Source organism: Mustela putorius, unplaced genomic scaffold (assembly GCF_011764305.1).
Source record: "Mustela putorius furo isolate JIRA1106 unplaced genomic scaffold, ASM1176430v1.1 tig00000253_pilon_pilon_pilon, whole genome shotgun sequence".
NCBI lineage: Eukaryota > Metazoa > Chordata > Mammalia > Carnivora > Mustelidae > Mustela > Mustela putorius.
Window position 1 is genome coordinate 3779065 of NW_025421329.1, and position 23691 is coordinate 3802755.

The window sequence follows — 23691 nt, forward strand, 5'->3', positions numbered from 1 at the left end:
GGGGGAGGAATAATTATGTAATAGATTTCTCTGGATCAAACAGCTAGCTGTTTGCAAAAATGCAAATGTGGATCTCTCCTCCATTCCTTATTCCAAATACCCTGTCATTGATGCAAGCCTTTAAAAAATGAAATGATAAAACCTTAGCCTACAGATTACCAAGTCCTACTTCATGTTCCTATAAATGAACAGCAAACTGAGACTTAAAAATAACTATTACTTGACATTTCCTCAGTGGGAATTGGTGCCGTTTGCAGCCATTGGGAAATGAGCCATGGTTCCCACATTGTGGTGGTGCTGGGGGTATTCACGGCACTGCACTAAGTCAAGGCAGGCTTTGTTCTGTACATCATGGGATGAGGGGAGCTACCATTGCCTCTTGTTTGGGAAGAGGGAGAGGGTCTCACTCTGGGCAGGTGGTAGGTAAAGGCAGCCTGGAGCTTGAGGCGCTATTCCATGATCGTAGGTCAGGGTTAGATGGGCTGGTGAGCCAGTGTGTGGTGTTTTCAAAGACAAGATCCAGTAGCTGACACCCAGCCTTTCGTGGCCTTCAAGCGAATCCCAGTGGCACTTCCTTACTTCAAAGTTCTTCTGTAAATGGGAAATGGATTCCAAGAATGAAGATGAGGTTCACATGGAAAAGTAACCACTCCACAGATTTGCCATCTTTCTGGAAAAAGTGCCAGGAGAGCCATCATCCAGCTTCCCATAGACACTGTAGCTACCCAGTCTTTCTCATTTGTCAGGTCAGGTAAAGAGCCTTATATTTTGTTATGTAGATGATGTCCACTTGGTCTCTGATCTCTGGCTTTGGGCACTGGGATCCAAGCCCCTCCCAAAGATCTCTCTAAATACTGCTGTTTAAAATATCTTATTATTTCTATGTAAGTGGAACAGGTTTTGCTGAAATAAAAGAGTAGGGAGAGGAGAGATTTAAAACGCGTGAAGAATTAGTTTGTTTTTTTTCTCACTGAGTGATATTCAAATGTACCAATGCATGCCTTTTGCTTGGGCACTTCACCTTGGTCCCCAGTGAAAGCACTCACCCACCGGTGCTTAATCTCTCTGTCTCTGTCTCTGTCTCTCTGTCTTCGTCTTTGTCTCTTTCCCTCCTTCCCTCTCTCTCTGTCTCTGTTTATCCCTCTCTCTGTCTCTCTGTCTCTCTCTCAGCTCCCCACCTGCTTGACTGAGCCCACTGTGTTAACATTCCTCTCATGTGGCCCCCTCCTGGAGTGGGGTGACTCAGTCTCTCGAGGACCTGTGAGTACAATAAACTTCGTTTCCTTGTACCCTTCTCTTGTGGCCACACCTGACTGAAGATTTGAAGGAATACAAAGCAATCCCTAAGAAAGATTTGGTATTATCTCACAAAACTGAAGATTTACACACCCTAGGACTCAGCAATTTTATCCTTAGACACATACAATCTTATATGTTTTTTTAAATGTTTATAAATAAAATAGTAATATTATATATTCTTCTGCAACTTCATTTTTTCCCTCACTGTTTTGCTTGTAAGACATAACCATATTTTTATGTGTAGCTTTAGCTTAAGTATTTCCATTGCTGGATGGTATTCCATTGTATAAATATGCTGCAGCTGATTTACCCAGACTCCTTTTGATGGAATTATGCTATTGCAAAATGTTTCCTATCACAACAACTCTCATGAATATTTTGTATGTATCTTCTTGACCACATGTGCAAGAATTTCCCTATATGCTTAGGAATGGAATCCCAAGGTCATCAGATATACGCATCTTCAGCTTGTTTAAATGCTATTAAATGTTTTCTCAAGATGGTTGTCTCAATCTACCTTCCCAGCCTCAGTAAATAGAGTTCTTTCGCTCTGCTTCTTTGCCAGCACTTGGTAGCCTCAGACTTCTCCCATTAGCTAATTAATGGTTCTGAAACGCTATCACATTTTTTCGATGTTCATTTCCCTGATTAGTAGTAGATTGATGTCTTTTCATATGTTAGATGTTCTTTGTTCTCTCTTCTGTAACTTTTCCTTTCATTTGTCTTGTCCATTTTTCTTTTCTTTTTTTCTGATTTATTTATTTGAGAGAGAGAGAGAACACGCACACACGGGAGAAGGGGCAAAGGGGGTAGGAAGAGAAAGTCCCAAGCAGACTCCATGCTGAGTGGGAGCGCCCCCCACCACCGGAGGGCTCTATCCCAGGACCTGAGATCGTGACCTGGGCCAAAACCAAGAGTTGGCCACTTAACGGACTGAGCCACCCAGGCACCCCTCCATGTTTCTATTGAGTGGTTTGTTTATCGATTTGTAGAAATTATTTCTATATTCTGGAGAGCAGTTGTTTGTTACAAGGGCTGCAGAAATATTCTCCCTGGCTGTGGCTTGCTCTTTCACTTTTAAATGGGGTTATTGATGCACGGAAATGATAGATTCTGGTGTACCCATGCTTTCTTTTTAAGTTTTGTTCTCTTTGTCCTAAAAAATCATGTCTTATTTTGAAGTTGAAAGACAATTCTTTTGTTTTCCTTAATTTTTTAAAGATTTATTGATTTTTAAAATTTTTCATTTTAATTCCTGTTAGTGAACATACAGTGTTATATTAGTTTCAGGTATACAATATAACGATTCAGCACGGACATCGCCCGGGGCTCATTATGACAGGTGAACTCCTTAAAGATTTAAACAACACTTGTCTCATCTGTTATGAAAAGGAGAGTTTTTATTTTAGTCAGTTCGAAGATTTTAAAGAATCGATTATAATTTCTTCTTTCGCTTTTGAGTGATTTGGGTTTTTTTAAGCTTACAGATACTTTTTTTTTTTTTAAGAAAAAGAGAGAGAGAGAGAGAGAGAGAGAGAGAGGGTGGGGGAGGAGTGGAGGGAGAAGGACAGAGAGAGAATCTCAAACATGGAACCTGACATGGGATTTGACCTCAGATCATGACTGGAGCCAAAAATCAAGAGTTGTATGCTTAACCTGACTGAACCACCCAGGCGCTCCTACATGGTTGTTGGGATTTGTTTGTTTGTTTGTTTGTTTTTATGTGGCTTAACTAAAAAAAAAAAAAAAAAAAATTAGCTGTGGCAAAATACACCTAACATGACACTGTATCATTGTAACAATTTTTCTGTGTACAGTTCAGTGGCATTAAGTGCTTTCACATTGTGTGTGACCATCACCACCAGCCATCTGAAAGCCTTTTTGTCTTGTGAAACTGAAACTATGTACCCATTAAACAATAGCTCCCCTTTCCCTTGTCCCCCATTGTTCCCACAATGAAGGTAACCACCACTCAACTATCTATCTCTATTAATTTCACTACTCTAAGTACCTTATGTAAGTGGAATCATGCAGTATTTGTTCTGTGAATGACTTATCTTGTTTTGTATAATGTCCTCAAGCTTCATCCATAGTGTGGCCTGTGTCTGGATTTCCTTCCTTTTTAAGGAATAATAATAGCATTACATATTCCACATTTTGTTTACGTATTCATCCATCAATGGACACTTGTTTCCACCTTTTGGCTATCACAAATAATTTTGCTATGAACATGGGTGTACAAATACCTGTTCACATCCCTACTTTCAATTCTTTGGGGCAAATACCCAGAAATGGAATTGTTAAAACATACGATAATACTACTCTTAACTTTTTGAAGAACACGCATACTGTTTTCCATAGTGGCTGCACCATTTTACATTCCAACTCAGGGTGACCAGGATTCCAATCTCTTCATATCCCAGACAATTCTTGCTATTTTCTGCTTCTGTTTTGTTTTTGATAGTAGCCATCCTAACTGATGTGAAGGGAAACGCTCACCTGCGTTTCCTTGATGGTGAGTGAAGTTGAGCATCTTTTCATGCGCTGAGTGGGTATTTGTAGATCTTCTTTGGAGACATGTCTATTTCAGTCCTTTGCCCATTTTTAAATTGAGTCATTTTGTTGTTGTTGAGTGGTATATAATTTGTAAATACTCTCTCCAAAATCTGTGGATTGCCTTTTCACTCTACTGATTATGTCCTCTGATGCACAGAAGTTTTTAACTTTGATGAAGTCCAAATTATCTATTTTTTATTTTGTTGCCTGTGGTTTTGTTGTCATATCCAAAAACTTATTGCCAAACCCAGTGTCATGAAGCTTTTCTCTCCTGAGGAGATGGTGATAATACCTGCATGTATTAGCTTCCTATGGCTCCCATGCCATAGATCATGTGGCTTAAACAAAAGAAACCTACTATCCCACAGTTTGGGAAGCTAGAAGTCTATGATCAAGGTCTCACAAGAGTTGATTTCTCCTGAAGACTGACTCCTGGGTTTGCAGATGGCCACCTTCTCCCTGTGGAGAGAAGGACCCTGTCGTCTTTCCTCTGTTTTCAGGCACTCCTGGTGTTTCTTCCTCTTCAATAGGACACCAGTCCAATCAAAATAGGGCCCACACTTCCTACTTTATTGAACCTTAATTACTTCCTGAAAGACCCTCATCCCAAATACAGTCACGTTTGGGGGTTAGGGCTTCAACCTATACATTTCAGGACACAATTCAATTCATAACATGGCTGCAAAATTCTGCAAGATAATCCATGTAACCCATTCAACACAGTGTTGGTACACAGTATACAGTCAATTAATGTTGGCGATGGCTACTACATTGTCGCTCTTATTATTTAAAAGTGTAATTAAAGGTGTGTGTAATGAGCCAGAAGTTGGGTATGACTCTAAAAGTCTTGGTCATTTTTATGAGACTCAATGTTGGAAACTCAACTCTGCCCCTTATTACAGCTGTGTAAGTTTGTGCAACTCAGTTAGTCTCTCTGAACCCTAGTTCTTCAGCTGTAAAATATAAAAATAGTACTCATTTCAGGCTTCTTTAGGGATTAGGCATGTGGAATGAAGCAAAGGATGCATTTAAGGCACTCAGCACACTGCCTGCCTCATAGGAGCCCCTGAATAAATTATAGCTACTATATTCCCTGAGATAGAACATTATAAAAAGAGGGACACCTGGGTGGCTCAGTTGGTTAAGCCGTTGCCTTCGGCTCAGATCATGATCCTGGAGTCCCGGGATCGAGTCCCATATCAGGAATCCCTGCTCGGCCGAGAGTCTCTTTCTCCCCCCGACCTCTCCCCTGTCACGCTATCGCTCTCATTTTCTCTCTCTTTCAAATAAATAAATAAAATCTTTTAAAAAAAGAAGATTATAAGTAAGAGATATGAGGCAACTTGCAATTAAAAATCCAAAGGCCAACACAGAAGACAAATTTCTAGGCATACAGTTACCCATTTTCCAGAGATGAGCCACTTAAATGACTTAGCCTTTTCAGTGAAAGGAAACCGATCAGTTAAAAATTACAGTATCCAGAAGATAAGAAACAACCAACTGTTCAGAAGAGGCACAATTATTTATGATTTTAAAAGTGAAGAATATTTTATTCTATGAATCTTCATAATAGGCAGTCTAGCAGGTTATCCATTTCCTTCTGCTACCTGGATTCTTATAGCTCCATGGAGCTCCTGTCCCTCCCTGACTCTTACACTCTATGAGCTTGTTTCCATTGAATTCCCTTGCTTCCTCAATGTAGGCAAAGTAGATGTCTCTTGCCTGGAAGATTCCTATTTGATCCATATGTCATCATGGAGCACACTCTGTGTGCCATGCAAGGTCCTGGGTACTTGACCTGTGTTAACTGTTTTGATCTTCACAGTGATCTCCTGAAGTCGGTATAAGCAACATGCCCATTTTACAGATGAGGAACAGGCAGGTTAAAAAACTTCCCAAGTTCATTCAGCTACAAGTGACAGATACAATGGGACAGTTTGTCCATGACCTTAACCACTGTTTTTCCATAGGAAAAACCCAAAGCAGTACCACTGGAAGCTTTCTGACAACATCCCTCAGCTTAGGGTCAAGGTATCATGATATAGAACATCCAGAATAAGCAGTCTTTGAGGGGGAGTACAGTGATGTGGCCCAGGTGTGTGGCCATCTGCAAGCCCAGCATAATCCAGGGCTATCTCAAGGTGTCCTGGGAAATGAAAGGGTTTCCTATCTATTGTGCATTTCTAATTAAATCCTGTTTTCTTCTGCCAACCATTTGAGGATATCAAGCCACTGAGTGTTTTAAATTATATGCCCCAACAAATATCAGGGAGTCGATAGCAGAGTGACTACAAACACAGGTCAGCCTACTTAAAATCCCAGCCTTGCCATTTCTCAGCTGTGGGATCTGGTGAAGTTTCTGAAATTCTCTAAGTTTCTTGACCTCTAAAAGGGTGAAATGATATTTCCCTTACCAGGTTGATGTGATAGGCAAATGAGAAATCTTTTTTTAAAATGAGATCAACTGCTGACAAATAGCAAACGCCAAATGCACGGTGTCCCTGTGTTGTTGTTACTTGAGGCACCATGATCCCATGGTGTCAGTTAAGTACAGAACTACTGCTTGAATGACTCAGGAGCTTGGGGGTAGGATTCACATTGTTTGAAAGCTGAGGGAAAGGGCATGCTCCTGAATGGATGTCTTCTGCATCTCTCCTTCCAGGTGATCAGAAGAAGTATTTGTCAGCCCATCCATAATCCTCCCCAGAAAATTCCCTTTGGTTGGATTAACCACATGGACAACTGGGAAGACTACGCATTCTATGCATGGTTGCAGGACAATTCTCAAGCTAGTGTAACCAACAGTCACTTTAAACAGATGAGAACTAAAATAAAGCTTGGCAAATGCATGAACAGACAGTCCAGTTTGGGAAGGCCAACTTCTTCCAAAAGTAGTTAACTACAGAGTGCACATCTGGATGAGGGGACTTGTTTCATAGAGAAGTTAAATGTATAGATCTTAAATGAAAGCAAATGGAGAATGGAGTCGTTTTCCAAACCAAAGAGTTTGGTTTTAAGTGATTGCTCCCCTGTTCTTCTTCCCAATAATAACCGGCATGGCGATGACACTAAAACCTTACCATCTGTAGACAAAAGAATGCTTATTATCATTATTATTATTATCATTTGCATTTATTTTCTCACCAAAGGGTATGTATCCAACCAAACACTTTGGTAATGTCATTGAATGGAACAAGCACCAAGGGACAGACCCTCAGTAAATGTAACTGGATCACAGGCATGAAGGAGATACATGGAGCCCCTAGAACCTGCACACATTGCTGGTGAGAATATAAAATGGTGCAGCCCTTGGAAGAGCTAGTAGCTCTTCAAAAGGTTTAACATAGAGTTGTCATATGACCAGCACTTCTACTTCTAGGTGTAGTCCCCAGAAAAATGAAACCACACTTCCATGACAAGAAAAAAAAAAACAACCCAAAACAGAAGCAAACAAGTTACACATGAATGTTCATTACAGCAATTTTCATTATAGCCAAAAAATGAAAATGACCCAAATGTTCATGAACTGAAGACTGGATAAATAAAATATGGTCTGTCCACACGAGGGAATATTAGTCAATAATAAAAAGGAATTAATTACATGCTACAACATAGATAAGCCTTGAAAGCATTATGAAGACAACCACAAAAGACCGAAAAGTGCATGATGTTATATATGGGAGAAGTCTACAAGAAGCAAATCCATAGAAGTAGAAAGCATATTAGTGGATGCCTGGGGCTGGAGGCAGGGGAGGTGTGTCTGCTAATGGGAAATGAGTTTCTTTTTGAAGTGATGAAAATGTTCTCAGCTTAGATTGTAATACTGGATATTTAACTCTGTGAATGTACTAAACCATTGAATTGTACACTTTAAGTGGTGAATTTTGTAGTATGTGAATTATATCTCAATAAAGATATTAAAAATGAAAGAGTTGGGATACCTGGACTGGCTCAGTTGGTTGAGCATCTGACTCCTGATTTTGGTTCAGGTCATGATCTCAGAGCCCCACACTGGGCTCTGCGATCAGTGTGGAGACTGCTTGGGACTCTCTCTCCCTGTGTGCCTTCCACACCCTCTAAAAAAAGAAAAAATTAAGTAGGCAGTGTGGCTGAAGCTATGCAGAGAAACGTTCTACAAGTAGCTACAGAAAGAACAGAGGTGAATGTCACTGGTACCTAAAGGGTGGAGGCCAACGATGAAACTAAGTATCCCGCAACAAAGAATCATCTAGCCCAAATGTCAATAGTGCTAAAGCTGAGAGCCACCACTTTGGTTGAAAGGAATTAGGTGAATAGTAGTGTCTACTTTGTAGGGTTGTTTCCTGCTCCCTCCAAATCCCCAAAGCAGTATGGGTTAAGTAGAGGTGGGAAGTTGTCACCCAAGGATATCATTTTCTGAGAATTTCTCTGTCTCAAATAGCCTATACAATCTGGTTCTTAGAGTTCCTTGCTACCCAGGACCTGGTTTGGTGGACATTCACTGACAGTTGATCAATTTCCAAGAGCTGATAGTTTGGAAATAAATAAAATGTGGTCTATCATTAGTCTGTTTCTATAGGCATGTCCCATGTTGAGTGTATTTTCAAAAACTCCCAGGGATCAAAAAAAAGTTACTTGCCATTTATTGCTGAAGACTGGAAAGTAAATTTGTCTTAATGTATAAACAATCAGAATTCATTATTTGTTTGTTATTTCTGAGCCTAATTTTAAAGAACCATAAAATATTCACAAAGTGGAGGAGATGATTTTTATCCACTCTCTAGCCTAGAAATAAAGTTTGTAGATTTATTTATTTCATGGAAAAATCCATCCAGAAGCCAATATAAACACATGGAAGCTAGCAGGTTTCTTCTAGGATTTCCAGAGATTCTTTATGATCAGTCACATTTAGAGACAAGTCAAGCAGGTAATCAATCAAACAAATTAGAGGCAGGGATTTGGGGGAAAGGATATGTTACTGTAAGACTGGGCACATAGCAGGCACATGCAAATAATTCTCCTGGAACTTGGGCACATTAACTAGGACTCAGTTTGCCTATCAGATATTAAAAAAAAAAAAAAAAGTTGCCAGGGGGTCAGGGGTTTGATTTGTTCACTCCTGGGGCTTTAAGATCTCATTTTCTTTACATATAAAATAAAAGGGTTGGAATAAATTAGTGATTCCCTGAATTTGTGGAGCTTATTAAATAAGTGTGGATTGCTAGGCTGAATTTCTAAGAAGTCTGAGTCTGGAATCAAGCCCAGGCACCCGGGCTTCAATTCATGGGTGATTCTCATGTACATTCCTGATTTGGGAATAACTGGGCATAGTTATCGTGTTGATCCTGGGTGCTTTGCCTCCACAGAGATCCGGGGCTTCGCATGATGTGGCATCAGTTACCCCTGTGCACTTTGTCCATGTTAATCATGAAGTTAAAAAAAAAAAAAAAAGATAGAAATCTGCCAGGGAAGACAAGGGCCTGGCAAGAAGGGTGCTAAGGGGCGGGAGGATTTGAGAGTGCTGGACCGTGTTGCTATGGCAACCCCATCCTTTCCCAGCGTGTGTTCTGAAAGCCTGCCTGTGCTGTGCTGGTGGGGCTCCACCTCCGATGGAGTGCAGATCGCTCACGTCGTCAATTTGGAGATGAGGACTTGTGAATAGAACACGATAACTAAATAAAGGTCACATCTGAATATTAACAAGCAGCATTTCTCAGTCACCTTTAGTGTCTGGGTGTTGCATTCAGGGGAATTGCAGGCAAACCAAATGGGGCACTGGTTTCTGGTTTTGTTTTGTTTTATTTTATTTTGTTGTTTTCAGAGACTTCTCTGAGTTTGCTTCTTTTATGCTTCTTCTGACTCCGAGCCCCCACCTTGTGGATGGAGTTCGCTGTGTCTTTATTTGGAAGAACAACAAAACTGTCGCAAGTTTTGGCTGATTTGAGAAAAGCAGGATACTTAATCTCAGAGTCAGCCCTAGGAGGATGAACTTGGCTTTCACTCTAAGTGTGTTCTTCTGCATCGTTTGCTTTCTCTCCTTGCTGCTTATAGGGTGGTGTGAGTGACAAGAGGAAGGAGGTCTGCTGTGGAATACCAAGTCTGAATGTCCATGAAAGAGCCTGATGGATTCAGAGTTTGTTTTCTTGCTGATGGCCCAACAGTCCACACTGATAGACTGCAGGTCTGTCTGAAATGTCAACTCTAGTCACAGCTTTCCTACTAATACAAAAATACCTAGTATTTATTAGAGCCTGCTCTATGCTGTCCTAAGCATTTCTGTGAATTATTTGCTTGGTCCTCAGGGCAACCCTATAATATAGGTTCTATTATTTATCCCACTTTACAGAGGGGAAAACTGAGATGGAGGGTTTCTCTGACTTGCCCAAGATCTCACTGCTAGGTAAGTGGTAGAACAAATCCAGACATCTGCCTGGCAAATCCTGACAGCCAACACCATCTCCTAATTAGCTACATAACATTTCTTATGTCTGCATGGGAAGGTGAGCTTAGACAAGGCATTTTTTGAATAGGTATCACTTGAAATAAGTTTGGGGAATTCCAAGTGATGTAAATTAAACAAAAAATTTTATGGGGCTTCTTAAAGGGTATTTATTATGCTACCATGTAATGGTAGAACATTAACCTGCTTCCGACATTCAGTTGACCTTTGAGCACATCTTCCTCTCACTTTGCAAGACTATTGTTGAATAAAACCCACTTTAGGTAATACAGCATGGGATGATTTTTAAGAGCCCTGCCAGGATTAAAGCAAAGGTTCTTTGTCTCCCTCATCTGCTAATTCTTGCTGTGTCTTTAATCTGGAAACTTTCTCTGTCCTGATGCCTCTCCTTTTTATCTTTTGGCAACTCTATTTAGGTACCCATTCTATATAATAAAATTCACACATTAAATGCATACATTGGATATATCTTGACAGACACATACACCCGTGAAAGCACCACTACAATCATGACACCAAACACTGTATCCCTTGGCAATCCATCTCTCCTGACATCCCATGTCCAGCCAACCACTGGTCCTTCCAGTTTTCAAGTGCGTCTTCAAGTTGAAGATATTTCCTCAGCATGGTGAAAGGCCATGTGGCTTCTCACTCATTTCAGCAGCCAGATAAGGAACTTTCTCTGTTGAATAAATTTCTAAGCCCTCTGCCCTTCAGTTTCACTAATACAACCTGGTTTGCCACCGAGACATTGCACTAGGCGTGTTCATGAAGTCGGCATGGGTGTCCTCCTTCTGCTCATCTCTAGGACAGAAAATCCACCAATGCCCTGACCGTCAGAAGAGAAATGAAAGGCTTTCATGTGTATTTGAGGAAAGTGGGGAATGGTCACTGTCACTAGAAATAGTAAGAAAAAAATAATAAGGCAATAGGAGGTAATTCACTGGGTTCTTCAAAAAGACTTAGCATTTCACACACATTTGTATGGAGGGAATTAATCTTGTGCTTTCTTTCTTCATAGAGAAACAAGAAGCGGAGGACTTGTACTATTTTGTTGAGCTGTGTAGCCTGGAGAATATTTCTTAATTAATGCAAAAATTACCTATGCAGCTTTTCTTGTGGGGTCAGCACTTTGTTAGCTCCTAGGGAGACAGAGATGAATAAAACAGAGTATGAGTTATCAAGGAGTTAAAAATCAAGTGCCTTCATATCATTTTTTCATTGCAGCGTTTAGTTCTTAGCCTTTGTGATGAAAAGTGAATAAAAATATTTCACTTTCAAGTTACCCTTTGTGACAGAGTTAAATGTTTAGAGATTGTTTATAATAAGATCACTTAAATTTCTCCTCTAGCAAGTTTGAAAAAAACTGATTCCATAGAAAATGGTAGTGTTAAAAAACACATCTTATTTTGAGGTTGTGCAGTAATTTCAACTTTTTCGACAGCCTTCAGCATGAATTAGCTTAACTCAACCCCCAGACAACCTGGTGAAGTAGGGAGCACAGATGTTACGATTCCAATCTGGTAAATGTTTCAGGAAGGACTCTGAAAGGATGGAGAGGATGATACTTTTGTTTGAGGGTTGAAAGATAGCACTTTCTAGCTCTATAATACCTGGCAATGGCTATGGTCACCTCCACAAGACGGTGATAAATGATACGGTTTGCCCAGGATTACACAGCAGGTTATTGCTAGAGTAAGGCAGGAATTCGCCATTGGAAATGAAACAAAACACGGATATGAATATGGATATGAATTTGTTGCTCTGGGGTGGGACGGAAGCTGGGCATCCCAGTGTGAGGCTCCCAGGGGGCTTGAGCCAATGCGAGAGAGGAAAATTTCACATCTACGGTATGGCGAATCTGATGTGACGCTGACCTAAGATGACTGGTCATGCCTCTACCACCTGCTACTCAGAGCCTTTGGAGAGCTCCCAGAAAGAGAGCTGGACATCCTTGCTGCTCCGTTTGGCTCTCGGGCTGGACAGAAGTCATGCTCAGCTGCCCTTTAACATTTGACTTGTAGGCAGAGCATTGCCAACCAGAGCCCTTGATCAGACCCAAGAAAAATTCAGAGGACAATATGGCATGAGTAATCTAAGGCACTGGAAGATGTTCATCCTCAAAGTTCTCGTCCCATCTATCTCCACTTAACCATCTTCATTATAGTGTACTTATGCACTCATTGATTTACTCTTTCCTTCATTCTTTCATTGAATGTCATCATTTTTAAAATCCCAGATAGACATGGTGAAAATAACTACAATCCTACTAGACTCTATCAAGTTGCCTGACATTGCTTCATATTGTCAATCAATAAAACATTTTTTGCAACAAGTCTTTTGGTTTCCATACAGGTATTCTTGAAAAGATGAGGATGCCTATACATTTTCCAAATGCAAACTCTGTGGAAACTTAAAAATACACATTTTATCTGGGATTTTTTGCAGATTTGAGCTATATATTCTTCCTTACCATCTCTTTCTCCTTCAACATTAGATTGCTATCAATATTATTTTTTGTTCTATTTCTACGGTTAAAACACATCTTAAGTGGGGCACCTGGGTGGCTCAGTGGGCTAAAGCCTCTGCCTTCAACTCAGATCATGATTCCAGGGTCCTGGGATGGAGCCCCATATTGGGCTCTCTGCTCAGCAGGGAGCCTGCTTCCTTCTCTCTCTCTCTCTCCCTGCCTCTCTGCCTACTTGTGATCTCTGTCAAATAAATAAATAATCTTAAAAAAAAATAAAAATTAAAAAAAAAACTTAAGCTATTAGCTATCATTTGGATGGTGCTCCAAATCTATTATAGCTATCAGGAGGGATGTAGGTCTAAACTCAGACACCATGGCAGTAAATGACTTCAAAGGAAGCCAACCAGTGAGCTATCATAATGTCTGTTCCCACTAGAAACGTAATGTATGTTCCTAATCAAATTATCTTACATTATTGAGTTGTTCCCTTCACAGAACTGTTCCTAGTATTTCCCCAAAAATGATGCTAAGCTGACTAGCATGTAATTTATTACTTCAGCTTATATTTTGGCTTTTAAAAAAGCTATTTTAAAATGTCCAGACCTGCTATTTAATCTGCTATGGGATACTTTGGATGATTTGGAAATAGGGCCCCAAAGAGTGTGTCTTACTCACCATCCTTGGCAACCTAGTCCAGCAGAGTGCTTGAGACAGTAGGTATGCAATTAGCACTTGCTTTCTCTTGTCACCTCCTTGATTTATTGCTACAGAGGTCAAACTCAGGGATTCACTTCATGTCTGTGAGATTGGCCCTTCGATCTCAAAATCTCTCCTAGATTTTCCCACCAAGCCCACTTCCAATCCTGTAATTCTAATACTCACATCACAGTTCCCCTATAGCAGAAAGAAAGTGGCTTGTATGAACAGTTGCAGATGGGGAGAGACCACGACGACCTCTTCGTGCATATTATCTCATTCTATCCTCCTGGTAGCACTTTGAGACAAGTTCCTTCCTCTCCTTTTTACAGATGAAGAAACCATGGAGAGCTGAAGAAACTTTTTTTCTGACTCAGATAGGAAATAGTAGAAACAGGACTACTATCCCCAATTTCCTCCTCCTCCTTCTCCTCCTCCTATTCCATCTCTCCTCTTGCCCCTTTCCCTCTCTTCCTCCCCTTCCCCTCCCTTCTTCTTCTCCCTCTTTCTCTCCTTCATCCTTTCCTCTCTCCTCCTCCTTCTTCTTCTTTCTTCCCCTTCTTCTTCTTTTTCCCCTTCTCCTCCTCCTTCTTCCCATTCCTCCTCTTCCTCCTCTTCTTCTTCCTCCCCTCCTCCTCTTCCTCCTCCTTCTTCTTCTTCTCCTTCCTTCCTCCTTCTCCTTATTCTTGCCAATTTCTTTTTCCAGGTCTACTAGACTTCTTTCCTAAACTCTACACCTTGAAGATTATTTACTGTACCTCCCACCTCTACCCCAGTATCTTCAGACCATCTCTTCTTCTCCTTACCCTCCACTTCTGTCCAACAGCCCCACTGCCTTTTCTGCCAGTTACTGGATCCGTTCTCCACCTGGTGACAGGGAAGACAACACTTGCCTTAGGGAAATTCCAAGCTAAATAAACAAGGCTGCTATACACAAAAAGATAAAATATAATTCAAGATTTAAGTGGTCATTGAAGACTAATTTTAGAATGACTACAAGATGATGTGTGATAATTGTCTGTTGAATGAACAGTTCATGCTGTGTGGGATTGTCGGGAAAGAGATGTGGAGGAGCAAAATTGAGCTGGGCCAAGGGAGATGGGAGGACATGGATTGGAAAAGAAGACGTCAGGGGCACACCAGTCAGAGCAAATGGCAAGAGGAAACATATGGCGCCCATGTGAACATGTGGGTTCAAAGGTAGGAACTTGTTTCTAAGGAGCTTCTGGGTCTCACTATGAGAGATGATGAGTTCTTTGGAAGAACACACTTCAAGATCATTGAGGTTGTTAGGACAATATTCTGTTTCAGTCTTTTCATTAGTCCATTCCATTTGTCTGCAGGTTGTTTAGAACATTGCTTTAGCACCGCAGAGGACTGATAAATTTAGAACCTAAGATTTAAGTGCAGACCAGAAGATTTAGTTTTAGAGGAATGTCCCTTACATCTCCACAATAATAATAATCATTGTTTCCCTAATTATCTATCTTTTCAGGGTTGCTTCTGCTTTTTTTTTTAATTTTTTTTTAGCAATTACTGAGTTATAAACATCAAAATCAAGTACTTTTCTGTCTTTTTGCAATAAATTCAGCTGCAGCCTGAATATTCTGCCTGAACATTCTGACTGTAACTTTGACCTGACTTCATTTTCAAGACTGTCAAAAGTAATTAGGGACAGAGAGATTTTCCCGCTCAGCGTCTGGAAGTGCAAAGATACCAAGGAGGAACCTCAAGTGTCATTAACATCACCTTTCTGCCTGCTTTTTATATCACTCTGGAAAATAGTCGATTTCACAGCCAACAAGGTTTATTATGGGAACTGTCCTTCTCCCCCAGGAGTTTGAGATTTTTCTTTCTCCTGAGAAACAGGAAATGGGTTCCTGACTTTGGAAGATAACATGGGTTTTGTTGTCACATTGACCTACCATTGATGGCTAGGTGACATTGGGCAACTTGCTTAACCTTCCCTGTCTCAGTTCCCTCATTAGAGAGTACCTCTAGAGATTCAGTGATGACTCCATGAAATAACATGTAAGGCAACTTGCAAAGTAATCAGCACAGTGAAGTACTCCATAACATTAGCTATTAAGTTCTGCAGGAGTAGCAGTGGAAAACTTTGAACTCATATTACTTCAAATACAAAAGTCTTCTCTTTTAATGAAATGTACAGAAATTTTATTCTAGAAAGACTTTTCTCTTCCCAGAAACAACATGACCAAGAATAGCAATATTTTTTGAGGGATAGAGGTAAGATGCAGAATGTCAGGAAAGTGAAGAGGGAGGCATATTACTGTCAGGACCTGTCTTTCATTGATTAATAACTAGAGTCACAGTCTAATTTTTTTAAATTTTATAATGATTTAAATCTTATGGAAAAAGTGTAAGACTGTGCCCATATATCCGATCAGGAAGGGTAAAAGATGAGCGAGGAGGTCGAGAACAAAGACAATCTTTCATGAATTCACAGGTTCATCAAAGGCTTCTCATCATCCTTTTCTTCAACTAGTGGAGAAAAAACACTACATTTGTAGGACACGTTAGGCTCATGGAATCCAGTAAAGCATGCTTACCTAAGTGTTGCCTCTGAGCGGCAAAATAATCCAGCTTTTCGTGATTTAAGGGGGACTTGGCTTTGAGCCCAATTTTTTGTTGTTGTTATTGAAAGGACTTCATGACAAAGCTGTTCTTCACATAATACCTACCTAACTGGCTAGGTCTCAAGCTGCCTCCATCCACTGTGATATTTTTTGTCATTCCATTTTTAGAACAAAGAACCAAATGACAAGGGGAAAGCTTAAATTTTTCTGAACAGCATTGGGTTACAAGGACTCTTCATCTGAGAGATGTGATGTCTGGTGGACCTATGCAATTAAGGTCTGACTATTCACATCACCCTATATAAAACAACCAGTTAAAATGGAACCATGCAGTGTGTAAAGGAACTCTCCACTTTTAAGAGGAAGCAGCATTGAATGAGATACCCAACACTGGGAAGAGTGGGGAAAAGTGATTTTTATGATGACATTGGCCAAAAGTGGCAGATGCCAGTGATCTGGATGTGCTGATGGTCACCAGGGTTACAAAGAAAGCTTGGGATGAGGAAATCCCAGGGTCTTAGGAGGGTTCTGAAGAGCAATTGTCCTGGTAAAGGTATACATGTATATGGAAACCTGAATCATAGGCCCTTATATTCTTCCTATGCCATAGTTTTCTTTATTCCTGCACCAAAAAATCTTTTAAAGCTAAAGATATAGTCTCAATTTGGTGGCCTTATCCTCACGGGTCTAGGGTGATTTTTTTTTTTCCTACAATGCTTTGAAAACATTGTCCAACAGAGTAGTTCTGTCTTCTGGGATGATCTGGAGCCAGCTAGAAGCTCTACATTTCTGTACTGGATTAAATACCAGCCCCCCATAATGGGGTGGTATAATCAGGTATACTGTCACTTTCTGTGACCCAAATCTTCCTCAATCTGCCTAAGGAATTGGAAGGGGCCTAGGCCCTGATGATGAAAACTGAGAAATAAACCCACATTTATGGGAGAGACGGCAGGCTCAGTGAGGGTGCATACCTGCATGTGTGCGCGTGTGCGCACATGTGCACACACACATACACACACACGTCAATCTTTTCATTTTGAATTTGATAAATTTGCACCTAGAAACCAAAATTCTCACCACAGACCTAATTAAATTAGAAACTCCACAGCGGTGGGGTCCAGTAACCTGTATTTTAAGGAGGACTCTAGGGCATTCTAATGCACACTGATGTTGGGAAATCACTATGTTAAAGAAAGTTTGAATGGTGGGAACCAGTCCCCAAAAGGATCTTCTGCTTTTGTCTCAGTCACCCAGGAAATCAAAGTCATGTTGGTATTACAGCTGACGATTCTGTCTTGGAGAATGAAGGCTCAAAATGTTTATTTTCACCTAGAAATAAAAATCATTCTCCTTTAGGTGAATTTTGGAAAAATAAATAGTCATATTTATGAGAAGTCCACATTAATTTTTTTTAGTTTAATGTGATCTTTTTAAAAATATTATTTTATTTTTTCAGTGTTCCAAGATTCATTGTTTATGCACCACACCCAGTACTTCATGCAATACATGCCCTCCATAATACCACCCCCTCACCCGCCTCTCTTCCAAAACCCTGTTTGTTTCTCAGAATCCATAGTCTCTCATGGTTTGTCTCCCCTCTCCAATTTCCCCCAGTTCACTAATCTTTTCCTTCTCCTAATGTCCTCCATGTTATTCCTTATGCTCCACAAATAAGTGAGACCATATGATAATTGACTGCTTGACTTATGATAATATGATAATAGTCTGCTTGACTTATTTTACTCAGCATGATCTCCAGTCCCATCCATGTTGATACAAAAGTTGGATATTCAACCTTTCTGATGGAGGCCTAATATTCCATATGGACTAATATTTATATGGACCATATCTTCTTTATCCATTTGTCTGTTGAAGGGCATCTTGGCTCTTTCCACAGTTTGGCAATTGCGACCATTGCTGCTATGAACATCAGGGTACATATGGCCCTTCTTTTCACTGCATCTGTATCATTGGGATAAATATCCAGTAGTGCAATTGCAGGGTCATTGGTTAGCTCTATTTTTAATTATTTCTTTTTCTTTTTAAAAATCATCCTAATCTAAACTGAGATTTCAAGTCTTGCACTTCGTGGAACTATGAATTCTTATGCATTGCAAGCCTTTCTGTGAATCTGAGGATAGCCTCTCCTTGGCATGTAACATGTTTGCATAGCACAGCAGAGAAAAGAATCAAATCTATTTAACACTGCAGGCTTGAACGGATTCAAAGTAAGCAGGAATTGTGCTCATATTCAGAGGCAAAATGTCCATTCTCTTCATAGCTACTAGTACTGGAGTGTTTGTTATTTGAAAAAGGACTCCAAACAGCTTTGCTTTGAGTAGCCAGATCCTTAGGGAGGAAGAGGGTCTCCAGGAAGCAGGACCACAGAATACCACCAAAGAGGATGGAGTGTGCCAGGGGAGAAATGCATGGTATGCCTGAGAGGGAGGACAGATGATATAAAAAAGACAGAAGGGTTGGAGTGGGAGGAGACACCAACATGGGTGATGTTGGAGCTTGCCACAAGGAGGGGGCTGGTGCAGAATGCTCTGTGGTTAGATGGCTGGAGGAAATTTGAAGATGCCTGATACCAAATGGACAACTTCTGTGTTATTGCGCTAGAAATGCTCCTTCTCTGCCCCTACCCTACTCGTAAACTTTTTTTTTTTTTTTTTTTTTTTTTTTTGTGTGTGTGTGTGTGTGTGTGTGTTTTGTATGTGGAAAACAGAGTCTGAGGGCTGCCTGGATGTCTGGGTGAATGTGGTAAGGGAAACACTAGTCAGGAGACAGAGGTCGCCATGAGAACACAGGTGCCATGGATACATCCAGAAATCTTGGGCAAGGCTTAAAACTTTCAGAGTGCTGAAGAAGAGTTTGGGCTCTAGAACAAAGAGACCTCAGTGGATGGCAGGTTTGCATTTATTTGTGGTGATATTTGCTCATATTCACCATTTCAGGAAACAATTCCACGTTGCCAAGTGCAGGGATAATTTGTGACTATTGCCTTCTTTAAGTTGCTAGAATATGGTGCAAAAGCGAATAAAAAGGGTGGTCTTCTCTCTAGACCAGCGAGGGCCAATAAAACTTTATGCATTGATGGAAATGTTCTTTATCTGTGCTGTCTAATACAGTAACCATTAACACATGTGGCTACCACACACTTGAAATGTGACCAGTGAGACTTAGGACAGGAACTTTTCATTTAATTTAAATACATTTAAATTTAAAAAGTCCTGTGTGGCCACCATGTTGGACAACACAGGTAAAGATTAGTACTTCGGTCTAAAAGATGCTTCATCAATAGGATTAGTAAAAGGAGTCAGGTGTGAACATTAGGGAGTGGTGGGGTCTCTGGTAAACCAGAGAGATCCTGCACCATCTGGGAGGGAGAGAAAGCCAACTCCAGCAGTTTGTTGCCACGGAGAAATGTGGACCTAAGTGACAGATATTCCAATTGTTTAAGAGAAACTAGAATTATGAATTTCATGTAATATCTCTCAATCTTTAAATGCTGACAAGTCACTCTAAAATATTACAAATCAGTGTCTGAGACAAATAAAATACAACGAGAAAGTATAGCCTAGCACTTGGGATCCCAGGCTTCAGAGACTTTCTGAATCCTATCCCTGAGTCCTCCACTCCCTTGCTGAGTGATTGTGGCCAAGTGGCTTAACCTCTCTGTGCTTCAGTTACCTCATTTGTAAAATGAGGAGAGTAATTATCTCTATTCCTCAAGGTGTGGTAAAGATGGAACTTACTACTATTTATTATATTACATTAATTTATTTATTACTATTATATATTATTATATATAATCCATTTAGAGACACAAAGTAGGTATAATATAGGCAATTGGCTACTCTTCTTTAACCTGTGGGCTGGTTTTGATCCATGGCCACTTTGTAAACTATGATATAGGGGCTTCGGATTTTTGTCCTATAGTGTCCTTGGCTGTCCTGGAAATACATTCCATCTGCCTGGTGTTCCTCTCAGGAGTGACGAGGTTGGAGATCTCCCTGTTTCCACTGTGCTGCTTTCCCAGATTGGAATCTGACTTTCTGAATGGGCTTGTCCAGGCCTCATGTCCATGTTCCCTCTGCCTTCACCCTTCCATGTTGACCTATCCCAGCCCACCTTTGCCTAAGCCATTACTAGAGCAAGAGGTAAGTTGGTAAGGAGATAAGCTTACTTTCTGGGTTTCTTTAGTTCCATGGTATGGGAGCTCTGATCCTAGTTAAGGAAATGTTCCCAACTTCCCAGCATTTTCAACACAATACTCCTTTGCTATCTACACACAAACACACACACACACACACACACATCCCACAATACAAAAATAAAAGAAAATGGGAGAGTCACAAAATGTATTTCATAAAGACAAAGAATATATAGAAACAAAAATATTCAGGAGGAAAAGCCAGAAAAGAAAAGCAGAGAGAAGTCTGTAGTTTTAGTATCTAAAGAATGAATAACTAAATTGAACACAATACCAAGACTATGAATTGTAAGAATGTAACTAGTGTACTCTTAGTACACTAAGAGTGTGCTATTCCATCAGTTGTTGGATGCCCAAGACTATGAGCAGTGCTGGTGAAGATAAAAGCAAGAAGGATGAGACCACGTGTCTTTACAGCTGTATTTCACTTAGCAGATCACGAAGTAGTGAGTGTCTCCCTCATCGAATCAGAGTCCTCTATTTGCACATGGGTCTGTTCAGTCAGACCATTTGCTCTTTGAGCCTCATGACAAGCATGTAGTAGGATCTCTGCTTCCTTGTTTTCTTCTGTCTTCACAATCACCCCATGAGGTAGGCAGGTTGGTTTTATAATGGTTGTGTTAGCACTAAGGGATTCTGAGGCATGAAGATGAGGTGGAAATAAGCAGTTTCTGATCCCAGATAACATGAGCTAGATTTGAGCCATGTTAGGGGCACCTGGGCAGCTCAGTGAGTTAAGCCTCTGCCTTCAGCTCAGGTCATGATCTCAGGATCCTGGGATGGAGCCCCACATTGGGCTCTCTGTTCAGCAGGGAGCCTGCTTCTCCCCCCGCCCCGCCCCTTCCTACCTCTCTGCCTACTTGGGATGTCTCTCTCTGTCAAATAAATAAAATATTTTTTAAAAAGAGGGGGGGCGCCAGGGTGGCTCAGTGGGTTAAAGCCTCTGCCTTCGGCTCAGATCATGATCTCAGGATCCTGGGATCGAGTCCCACATCGGGCTCTCTGCTCAGCGAGGAGCCTGCTTTCCCTTCTCTCTCTGCCTGCCTCTCTGCCTACTTGTGATCTCTGCCTGTCAAATAAATAAATAAATAAATAGATCGTAAAAAAAGAAAAAAAGAATTGAGCCATGTTAAAACACAGATGCCAGATGTATTCGTCGGAAGAGGTTTTAACTTGGTGATGTACCCATCTGTTTTGGTTGTTTTAGAGGATGTCAGGCAAGAGTTGAACAACGCGAACAACATGGTACTAGAACAACGTAAATAAAATCAGTGTTCTGTCCTATTCTTCTGTAATGCTTCTGGCTGACTCAGGAAATACACCTGCCTAGTGTCCTGGTCAGGGCCTCCTCTTGCCACCCTCCTGAGAAATGGAGAGATAAGACACCTTTATAAATCATTCAGTAGCCCCAGATTGTGACTCTAAATAAGTCACTGCAAATGAGCCAACTCATCAGAAGTTAGCAATCCACCTGTGGTCACACTCTACTTCTCCTGCTCTTTTAAATTTCTTCAGGCCACCATTGTTTTTCCACGCATGTTTCTCTTGCTGGGGTCGCCACCCTGGTTATTAGGAGGCCAAGAAAGGAGAAGGCACTGGGACTTACAGCTTTCCTTAGCAAATCTACCCAGAGTCTGGTGTGATAGAAAGTGGGGAAAAGAGGCACCTGGGTGGCTCAGTGGGTTAAGCCCCTGCCTTCGGCTCAGGTCATGGTCTCAGGGTCCTGGGATCAGCCCCACATCAGGCTCTCTGCTTAGCAGGGAGCCTGCTTCCCCCTCTCTCTCTGCCTGCTGCTCTGCCTACTTGTGATCTCTCTCTCTCTCTCTGTCAAATAAATAAATAAAATCTTAAAAAAAAAAAAAGAAAGTGGGGAAAAAACATGAAAGTCAAGTAGCTGTTCTGTATACTTACCTTGTCATCAGTTTTAAATTAGTGCATCTTCCACTCCATAAGTAATTTAAATTTGGCCGAAGAAAGGGGAAAGTACACAAGAAAGTTTTCTTTCTTATGTGGTAAGTGGTAAGTGAGGTCACATATTCAAAAGTAGAAAGTCAGGTTGTTTTATGGGGATAGAATGAATGAATTGTAACTGCCTAGATATTGTCCCATTGCTTCATTCCTTGGGCCTTCCATTTGCTTTTTATAATTTATAATTCACAGTTTTAATATCTAACCATGAAATTTAAGTGGTCCAAAAATAAAGTAGATTTTTGAGCCAAATAAACCCACTGCCATTAGCAGATAGAAATTTGTATGCTGCTAATTGCTAATTATTCATGTGGCTAACATAACCCAAGCAGAAAGAAGCCAGTGGGGGGTGGATAAAAAGGACAGCTAAAGAGGATTGGAAAAATAAGCCTTGAGTGAGGCAGAGCTACTTCATCTAATTCCCTGGAAATAAATGAACAGAGTTGCCTTGCCTACTCCTTATTCTCTTAGGATGCCCAAGTGGTTCCACAACCTGAAGACAGATAACCAACTGGAAAGGAGGGGCAGAGTTCTCCTCTTTGCCTTTTCTGGGCTCAGGCATAAAGGTGCACTAATTTCTGGACCCCCTGTGAGCACGGGGATGGAATCTTGACCAGGTTGTTATTAGGGAGTATTTTTCCTCCTCTTTGTGTTCTGGTGCTCATCTTTGGTAAATAAAATGACTCCACATGTTTCACTAAATGTTTTTAGAAGAATCTTGTGTCCAAGGAAGAGGCCATCCCAAAGTGACAAAGTGGTGCCACCTCCCACCTTGCTGCTCAGATGTTCCCAGGAACATCGGTCCTTGCAGAGAGCATCCCTGACCTCCAAGTGAATGGGATGGACTTTCAAAGCTGTGCAGGACCCAAGAGAACATCTATTGCAACTCACAAACCAGGGACCAGAGAGGGATGATGATTCACCCATGGCCATACCGTTAGCAGGGAGCAGAGCAGGGAGTTCAAACCAGGTTTGCTGATGATGGGACCAGGGCTCTTTCCAGAAACCCCTTTGCTTTCCCCTTCTTCCTCCTGAAACATGTTTCTGTTTCATGCTGTGAGGTCTTCAACATACTTTCAGTGTTTTAATGAGTGACAGTTCATTTATATGAGAAAATAATCTATGCTGGCATATGAACGAGGATGCCATATGTATTTTTTTCCTTTTGGATGGCATTCTTTGTTATTTTTCATTTTTAAAAATTCATTTACTTATTTGAGAGAGAGAGAGAGAGAGCGTGTACAAGGGAGCAGAGGGAGAGGCAGAGGGAGCAACAGGGAGAGAAATCCTCAAGCCGACTCCCCCCTGGGATCAGAGCCTAACGCAGGGATCCATTCCAGGGCCCCAAGATCATGACCTGAACTGAAATCAAGAGTTGGGTGCCTAACCAATGGAGCTACCCAGATAACGCTTGTTATTTTTCATTACTCATTAGTCATTAGTGTTA